This window comes from Aegilops tauschii, chromosome 1, assembly GCF_002575655.3.
Source record: "Aegilops tauschii subsp. strangulata cultivar AL8/78 chromosome 1, Aet v6.0, whole genome shotgun sequence".
Lineage (NCBI taxonomy): Eukaryota > Viridiplantae > Streptophyta > Magnoliopsida > Poales > Poaceae > Aegilops > Aegilops tauschii.
This window is the reverse complement of record NC_053035.3, coordinates 28,983,520-28,993,578: the sequence shown is the minus strand read 5'-3', so window position 1 is coordinate 28,993,578 and position 10,059 is coordinate 28,983,520. Positions and strand designations below refer to the sequence as shown.

The 10,059-nt window shown below is 51.8% G+C and overlaps 1 pseudogene; it reads right to left on the bottom strand.

Moving 5' to 3' along the window:
* Positions 1–809: 809 nt before the first annotated feature.
* The window catches only part of LOC141027131 (uncharacterized), a 282,578-nt pseudogene continuing 273,328 nt past the window's right edge, over positions 810–10,059 (bottom strand).

The following is a 10,059-nucleotide window of genomic DNA, read 5'->3' as shown; positions in this document are numbered from 1 at the left end:
AACGACGCCCGCTCCTAGGCCTGCCAGCATTTTGGAACCATCAAAATACATCACCCAGTTGGAATATGTGACGTACTCTTTAGGGAGTTCGGCCTCTGTCCATTCGACGACGAAGTCAGTCAGTACTTGGGATTTAATGGCTCGACGCAGTTTGTATGTTATGTCAAATGGAAGGAGCTCAATATTTGGCAATCCAGCTTGTAGTATCGCGGTTGTTTATTATATCATTGAGTGGTACTTCAGAAGCCACCGTAATCAAACACTCCTGGAAGTAGTGTCGTAGCTTTCGGGATGCCATAAAGACCGCGTATGCTATCTTTTGATAGTGAGGGTACCGGGACATGCATGGTGTGAGGACAGTGGATACGTAATATACTGGCTTCTGAAGAGGGAACTTGTGTCCGTCCTGTTCTCGTTCAACGACGAGAATGGCGCTCACCACCTGGTGCGTGGCCGATATGTATAATAACATGGGTTCGCCGACGTTCGGCGCGGCCAGGATTGGGTTGCTCGCTAGAAGGGCTTTTATTTCTTCCAATTCGGCTGTTGCCGCATCCGTCCATTCAAAGTGATCGGTGCACCGAAGAAGGCGATAGAGTGGCAATGCTTTTTCTCCCAATTTGGAGATAAAGCGGCTTAGCGCTGCCATGCAACCGGTGAGTTTTTGGACCTGTTTAAGGTCCGTTAGCGTAGCCAATTGTGACAAAGCCCGGATTTTGGCTGGATTTGCTTCAATTCCTCTATTGGAAATGATGAAGCCCAGCAGTTTTCCGGCGGGAACACCGAAGACGCACTTTTCCGGATTGAGCTTAATGTCGTATGCACGGAGGCTGCTGAATGTGAGACGTAAATCGTCTATGAGTGTTTCGACGTGTCTAGTTTTGATGACGACGTCGTCCACGTATGCTCCAACTGTCTTGATGATCTATTTCTCCAGGCATGTTTGGATCATGCATTGGTAAGTGGCCCCGGCATTTTTGAGCCCGAAGGGCATGGTATTGAAGCAGAATGGCCCATATGGGGTAACGAATGCCGTTGCGGCTTGGTCAGACTCCTTCATTTTGATTTGATGGTATTCGGAATACGCGTCTAGGAAACATAGTGAGCCATGTCCTGCGGTAGCATCAATGATCTGGTCAATGCGGGGGAGGGGGAAGGGATCCTTAGGGCAGGACTTATTGAGGTCTTTGAAATCGACACACAGGCGCCAGGATTTGTCCTTCTTTGGCACCATCACCAGGTTTGACAGCCAGTCCGGGTGTTTTATTTCTCTGATAAATCCGGCCGGCTTCAATTAGCTTGGCTAACTCTTCTCCCATAGCTTGACGTTTGGGCTCGGAAAAACGCCGCAGTGTTTGCTTGACCGGTTTATATCCCTTCAATATATTGAGGCCGTGTTCGGCCAACTCGCGCGGGATTCCTGGCACATCAGAAGGGTGCCAGGCGAATATATCCCAGTTCTCACGCAGGAACTCTCGTAGCGCGGCGTCAACCGTTGGGTCTAGTTGTGCTCCAATAGATGATGTCTTCTTGGGGTCCGTTGGATGGACTTGGAATTTGACTATTTCTTTTGCCGGTTGGAAGGAGGTGGACTTGGGGCGTTTGTCGAGGATCACGTCGTCCCTGTCCACCATGGAGCGCAGTGCGGTTAATTCTTCGGCCGCGAGGGCCTCAGATAGTGCCTCAAGGGCCCGGGCTGCGGTTTTGTTTTCAGCGCGTAGTGCTATGTCCGGATCACTGACTAGAGTGATTATACCATTTGGTCTGGGCATTTTGAGCTTCATATACCCATAATGAGGTATAGCTTGGAAGCGTGTGAAAGCATCCCGCCCCAACAGGGCGTGGTATCCGCTGCTGAAAGGGGCCACTTGGAAGGTGATTTCTTTAGACCGATAATTCTCCGGCGTCCCGATTACCACCTTAAGTGTGATTTTTCCCGCGCATCGCGCCTCTCGGCTGGGAATGATTCCTCGGAAGGTGGTGCCACTTTGCTTGATGCGGCTCCTGTCTATTTCCATTTTGTGGAGTGTGTCCTCATAAATGAGGTTTAGTCTGCTGCCGCCGTCCATGAGGACCTCGGTAAGTCGAAACCCGTCCATGATGGGACTGAGGACTAATGCGGCTGGCATTCGGACTGTCCTGTACTTCAGTTCGTCACCGGCATTAAATGTTATAGCCGTGTCGTTCCAAGGGTTTATTGTAGCGATTTGGCAGACTTCGGCGAGGTCATGAAGTGCCCTTTTGCGCTTGTTGTTTGAGGCGAATGTCTTGAAGACCGTCAATACTCTTGTGTCGTCGTTTTCTGGAGGGTGCTATTCTGGGGTGTCCTTGATAAGGATGTCCTTGCCGCTCTTGGCTACCTGCCGGAGTATCCAACATGCTCTAAGGCTGTGGGTTGCTACGGTATCTGGTGTCGTGTGTATTTTTCATGGGCCATCGAGCCATCCCTCCAGAATGGTGTCATGCCGCGTAATAGGTTTATGTTTCTTGACTGTTGGATTGGGCGTGCCACGAGGGTGCGCCCTCTTCGCCTATAGGAGGAGTTGAGTTGGGACCGACGGTTCCCAGCAAGCTGCCTGAGTTTTCCAGGTGCTTTCCATCGCGCTGTACTTCTGTACAATAGTTGCTAAATTAGCGAACTTCAGTATGCAATGGCGATTGATAGCATTGAGGATTCCTTCGTCCGCGCAATTGTTTTAGAATGCTGATATCGCGTCCTCGTCGCGGCAATCTTTTATCTTGTTTTTGACAAGGAGGAATCTGGCCCAGAAGTGGTGGACCGTTTCCTGAGACTGTTGTTTTATGCTCATGAGAGCGTCTATGTTTGGGTGGGTGGGTGGAATTAAATCCGGACCCTGACCTGACCGATTATCCGGAGTCTGAAGACCTTCCAGACTCAACAGTCCAGGCTCCAGAGTGTCTTCTAATTGTTTAGGACTGTTGTCCGCTTCTATGTTCGGAGGGCAAGTCGCATCCTTTCGCTGATGGGTATCCGACTCTTCCTGGTCGGCGATCCGAACATAGTCCATCTTCGATACAGAAGAAGATTCACCGTCCTGCTCCTCGACTACCGCTATCTGGTGGGTGACCGGTGGAGTTTTGATTTCTCCTTGATCGGTTTTAGGCCCGATCCGATCGTAATCTGTGGCGATTCTCAAAGCGGCGATGCGACCTAGGAGCTCGTTTAGGAACGAAAACTCTGCCGGATCCATCTCCTTGGAGTGTTCGGAGTTGATGCAAAGGGGGTTTTCGATGGCCCGAGAGGTCATCGTCGGCTCAACGGCCGAACGGGCGATCATGGTAAAGCCGCCCAGCCGGAGGGTTTGGCCTAGGGCCAGGACTCCCCCGGAGGTGATGTTGTCTTTAAGGACAAGGCGAGCCATCGAACCTTTCGTCGACGTCACAGTGGAACTCTCAATGAAAGCACCAATGTCGGTGTCAAAACCGGCGGATCTCGGGTAGGGGGTCCTGAACTGTGCATCTAAGGTCGATGGTAACAGGAGACAGGGGACATGATGTTTACCCAGGTTCGGGCCCTCCCTATGGAGGCAATACCCTACTTCCTGCTTGATTGATCTTGATGAATATGAGTATTACAAGAGTTGATCTACCACGAGATCGTAATGGCTAAACCCTAGAAGCCTAGCCTGTATGACTATGGTAATGAGTATATTCAGTCCTATAGACCTAACCCGCCGGTTTATATAGACACCGGAGGGATCTAGGGTTACACAAGGTCAGTTACAGAGAAAGGAATCTTCATGTTTGATCGCCAAGCTTGCCTTCCACGCCAAGCAGAGTCCCATCCGGACACGTAGAGAGTCTTCGGTCTTTGTATCTTCACAGCCCATCAGTCCGGCCCACTAATAACAGGCCGGACGCCCGAGGACCCCTTAGTCCAGGACTCCCTCACACACACCTCCCGATGAACTGGACCCTGTTTCGACCGTAGCGCTCCAACACAAGTCTGTTTCCTCCGTTTTGTGGTATGCCACACCCCTCCCGATCAACGGGACCCCGTTTCGACCGTAGGAGGTCCAACACAAGTCCGTTTCCTCCGTTTTGCGGTACACCAGACCCCTCCAGATGAACAGGATCCCGTTTCGAACGTGGTCGGTCGAACACAAGGCCGTTTCCTCTGTTCTGCGGTACGCAAGGCCTCGTTTCCATCGGCTGTTCCATCCAAGCCCTCCCGATGAACACGACGACGCATTATGTTCCGACCCAGCCATTTGGCTCCCCATGAACACGACGACGATGCTGTTTCTCCGTTCCGACCCAGCCATGTACACGAGCCCTGGCCGTACGTATGCGCGAGTAGGCGTTCGAGACCCCGCCTGTATGTACGTACGTGGCCGTATTTTCTTTTTTGCACACTGGCCGCTGTACGTACGTGTACATGCTACGTGCGTGCCTCTACTACGACACGTGTGCGCCTCTACATCGACCAGTATGTATGTAGACGTTCGCGACCAGAATGACAACTCTACGTACGTGTCACAACCCTGGTCAGAGTGCATTACAGTGTTGCATCATGTCTAAAACTTTTTCCAAAAACTTGAAATGGGGATGACAGAACCCCCAGCACCCCCCCCTAAAACAACTAGGGTTTACTAAAATCATTTTCAATGAACCTGAAATGCCCTTCTAAAATGTCCATCATTTTTTTCTTGGGTTAGAACCTCTGCCAAAATTGGTTCACATTTTTCTAGGACACATAAGGTCACTGGATTAAATAATTACTTATTTGCATTTGGGCATTTAAATGCTATAAAATATTTTAAATGCTCAAATAATTCTGGAAATAAATGTGGGCTGTTGGAAATATTCTAAACAAAGCCCCTAATTATTTTCAGGATTTTTGGAAACGCCTTAGCATTTTAATTAAGTCAAAAAAATTGCAGAAAAATAGAAAACAGAAACTAAATTAGAGAGAGAGAGAAGTTACCTGGCCACCTACCTTTTGCAGCCCACCTGGTAGCCCACTGGCCGGCCCAGCACTGTGCTGGCCCATGGCCAGTCAGCTGCTTCCTCTCGCCAGGTAGGCAGAGAGGTGAGCGCCAGCGTGCCGGAGCTCGCCACGCCGTCATCTGCTTGCCGCCGAGCCGCTAGACGTGTGGATGAGTTCCTCCTCGTCGCCACGCACCCCCCTGGAACCCCCTCGCTCACTCCCTCGACCCCATCCCCTTCCCTGTCTCTCTCCCGAACACACCCAAGCACTGTCGGGGCCACCGCTCGCCGTAGCCACGCCCACAGGCCCTCCCTCGCCTCTCCGACGTGTCCATGGCCTCCGCCTCGACGCCCTCGTCCTTCCCGTCGACTCACCCGACGCTGGACGCCTCAAAACTCCGTCCCCGACCTCTTCTTCATCGTCGGCCGCCGCGGATCTCCATCGTCGACTCGTCACCGTCCGGCCATCCCTGAGCCCGCTTCGACGCCCGCTACAACTGTCGTGAGCCACTGAGCCTTTCCCCCCTCTCCATTCTCGCTCTCGTGCGCCGTAGCCGCCGCACCTTGTTCGCCCGCACATGCCGCCGCCTGTGACCACTGCGGACGTGCCTCCGGCCAGCTAGCGGTCCGGACGTTGTGCTCATCTCCCTTCCCGCGCCGCGTAGAGCACATAGGTGCCCCGCACAAGCTTTCCCAGCCACCGTAGCATCGACCCCGAGCTCACACAAGCTCCGGTGACCGCCGAGGTCAACACCGGCGACAACTCCGGCCACCCCAGGCCCAACCGCCACCACCACTCGATGCGCGAGTTCGCCAGCAGCACATAGATGCCCTCCGTCGGCCATTTGGTCGCCGGAGGAGGATTTCCGACGCGCTCCGCCGCGTCTGGCCTCGCCGGCGACTCAACGCCAGCGGGTTTGACCTCGTTTGACCTGGGGTTTGACCCGCCCAGGGTCACTGACGCGTGGGCCATGCCCTTGTTTAGTTTAGGTGTTAGTTTAGTTAGCACTAATTAACTTAGTTAATTAGTTGACTCACTGACAAGTGGGCCCAGGCCCTAATTAACCTAGGTTAGTGCTAACCTAACACTAACTAACTCTGTTAGTTAGTTATTACACTGACATGTGGGTCCCAGCCGTCAGGTTTGACCTGGGCTGGCGCCTTTGACCTACTGACGTCACCCTGACGTCATGCTGACGCAGTTAACCTTTTTCTGGATTTAATCTTATTCAGGAAATTCCAGAAAATGCCCTAAACTTCTAAAATTCATAGAAATTCAACCATAACTCCAAATGAAACAAATTATATATGGAAAATGGTCAGAAAAATACAATCTATCCATCTGTACCATTTTCATGCATGTTAGAACAACTTATAGCTACTGTTTAGGACAAATCATATAAATGGCATTTGAATATCCACATATGGAGTTTGAATTTGAATCTTCGATTCAAACCAACTCCATTTAATCTATTGCTAGCTGCATTAGCTCAAATCACAGCATATTGACATGTCATGATCACGCATCATATTGTGCATTGCATTGATTGTGTTCCTCCTTGTTTGACGGTATTTGTCCCCTCTCAGTAGACGATGTTCCGACGATGAGTTCGATGACACCGATGAAGAGCTATATCCTCTTCAGAAGTGCCAGGCAAGCAAAACCCCCTTGTTCATTACGATACAATCCCAGTCTCTCGCTCCTGCTCTCTTTTACTGCATTAGGACAACAACGATTCAACTGTTACATGTTGCGGTAGTTGAACCCCTTTTTCCTCTGCATGACATGTCATTGCCACAGTAAATAGATGAAACCCACTAGCATGAGTAGGAGTTGTTTGAGCCCTGTTGTGCCTACTCATTCATGCTTGTTTTTCATGCCTCCTACTGCTTAGAGTTGAGTCGGTTCTGGTTCATCGGGGATGAATTGAAATGTGGTGAACATGTCCTACTGTTGAGAGCTAAGTGTGTGAACACGATTTGGTAAAGGTAGCGGTGAGAGGCCATGTAGGAGTACATGGTGGGTTGTCTCATTGCAGCCGTCCTCAGGAACTGAGTTCTGTGTTTGTGATCCATGAACAGCTACTACCACACATTGGTATCCTTAATTGACTCTCTTGACTTATTAATCGCCTTGATCTCTGTCCAGGAGTTGCAACTAGTTTCTGGTGTTTGTAGGATATGTGTTGGGGGCCGTGCGTAGCGCTGACCCTAGGGGTGGGCTATGTTGCAGTATAGACACGAGGCACGGTGTACCGGGATGCCCGTTTGGTGCCTCGGGAACTCTGCTCTCATCGTTTGGGGCCGTGAGCGACACCCCGGCCGGATCTCCTCGCGGATGGAACCCGAATAGGCGATAAACCTAGACTAGAGACTTGTGTGGTTAGTCAGGTCGTGGCCGACTCCCTCGCCAGGCTTTCGCTTGAAGGTTGCCGAGATACACGACGTGTACATGGTGGTAAGTGGCGAGAGCGTGTGTGAAGAAGTACACCCCTGCAGGGTTATAAATGATCTATTCGAATAGCCGTGTCTGCGGTAAAGGACTTCTGGGTTGCCTGTACAGTTCATAGATAACTTGAAGTGGATACTCTAAAATGCGCAAGATAAGCATGAGTGCTATGGATGGCGTTCTCATAGGTATACGAGAGCGGATCCATAGTGGTGTATTGATTGGTGAATATGTGGACTCGTGTGCGCCACCTCAAAAGAGTTACTTGCAGTCGTAGTTTAGGATAGCCCCCGAGTCAAAGCTGGCTTGCTGCAGTTAAACTCCACCACCCCCTTTGTTGATACCGATGCATATGTAGCTAGTTCTGATGTAAGTCTTGCTGGGTACATTTGTACTCACGTTTGCTTAATTTACGTTTTGCAGAGAGACTTCAGTCTCACTATGTAGTTCCGCGTGGACTTCGACGTTTAGCTTGTTACCTCAGCTATGATCTTGTGCCCTCGGCAGGGTCTTGTAGATAGTCAGGCTTCTCAGCCTTCTTCATTTGTAGTTGTCTGTACTCAGACAAGTTAAGCTTCCGCATGTGCTTGTTGCTTGTATTCTCTGTATGTTGGGGTCATGAGACCCATGTTTGTAATACTTCGCTCCTCAGAGCCTAATGAATAAATACTCTGAGTCGTAGAGTTTCATTGTGATGCCATGTTGTATTTACACATATCGAGCATATTGTGTGTATGATTGAAATGCTTGGTATGTGTGGGATCCGACAACCTAGTTGTCTATCCTTGGTAGCCTCTCTTATGGGGAAATGTAGTCTGGTGCTTCCACTGAGCCATGGTAGTCTGCTACAGCCCGGTTTACCGGACTCCTGCTAGCCCAGCACTACTGCTCCGGAACACCTAGACTGGCCGGCATGTGATTCACTTCGTTCCTGTTTCTGTCCCTTCGGGGAAATGTCACGCGGTGACATCCGGAGTCCTGCCTAGCCTACTACAGCCCGGGTTCCCGGAGTCCTGTTAGCCCAGTGCTACAGCCCGGATTCGCATGCTGCTGACCGACATGCTCGATGTTGATTCATGTATGCCTGTCCCCGTAAGTTAGAGCCACTTTGGGTTCACGACTAGTCATGTCGGCCCGGGTTCTCTGTCATATGGATGCTAGCGACACTATCATATTCGTGAGCCAAAAGGCGCAAACGGTCCCGAGCCATGGTAAGGCGACACCCGTGGGAATACCGTGCGTGAGGCCGCAAAGTGATATGAGGTGTTACCAGCTAGATCGATGTGACTTGGAATCGGGATCCTGACAGTACGCTTTGACCAGGTGGGTCCCGACTTTTCGGCACTTCCTTGCACGCGAAGATGTAGCTGGTGGGTCCCAGCAGTCAGGGGGCGAATCATTTTTATTTTTTGCCGGACGCACTTCCTTGCGTGCGAAGATGTAGCTGGTAGGTCCCAGCTGTCAGGGGGAAACGTTTTTTCGCGAAATACGGTTGCCCGTTCGATGGGTCCCTGCTGTCAGGTGGAGGAATCATTATTTTCCGCGTAATAAGGAGGCACTTTCTTGCTGCGGCCATGGACCCGGCTATCAGCCTCTCCACGTACAGTCCACGTCCGATGGAAGCCGTTCCTTGACCATGTTGACCACACCGCACCGAGAGCACCAGGGCGGTGGATGACGGCGAGGCCTAGGAAGGGGACGATGCGGAGCCGGGGAAGACGCGGCAGTGGATGCCCACACGTAGAGGAGTATGAGGTTCACTGGTTCGGCTGCGGCGTGAGGCTGCCGTCACCGTAGAATAACAGGGGGTGTGGATGAGTAGAGGGATGGCATGGCCAGCGGTGGGAGTAGTAGGGGGCGGTGAGGCCTCCGCGGCATCACAGCCGGCCACAGGAGGCAGGAGCATGCGGCACGACCGGCGCTGGTTTGGGCGGCTAGAGCAAGAAGACCAGATGTTCAAGAAGCACTACGGCCATTGGATGGACATCGTACGGTCACTGGAGCTAGAATCATTCATATTGACTAAGTTGACAAAGCCCTCCGTCCCCGTCAACTTAGTAGGCCCACAAGTCAGCCTCCCACCAAGGTGGGTCCCAGTTAGCAGGGGAGTATTCATTTTTTCTGCGTAATAAGGAGGCACTTCCGGTGGGTCCGAGCTGACAGCGGGGGGAATGTTTTTTGCAAAATACGGTGGCCCGTCCAGTGGGTCCCAGCAGTCAGGGGGGAAACATTTTTTTCACAAAATACGGTGGCCCGTCCGGTGGGTCCCTGCTGTCAGGTGGAGGAATCATTATTTTCCGCGTAATAAGGAGGCACTTCCTTGCTGCGGCCGTGGACCCAGCTGTCAGCCTCTCCATGTATAATACACTTCCGATGGAAGTTGTTCCTTGACCACGTTGACCATGCCGCATTCCGTTGCATGCATGCGTCCATGGGCGTGGTGCGTCCCCACTGTCAGCCTCTCACGTACAGTCATCTTCCGATGACTCTCGGTTGTTCACCACGTTGACCACACCGTGCCGAGCGCACCAAGGCCGGTGGACGACGGCTAGGCCCCAGACTGGAACGACCCGGAGATGGGGAAAACGGGGCAGTGGAGTCGCAGATGGAGAGGAGTGGGAAACTTAACTGGTTCGGGTGCACGGAAGCACAGCCGCCGT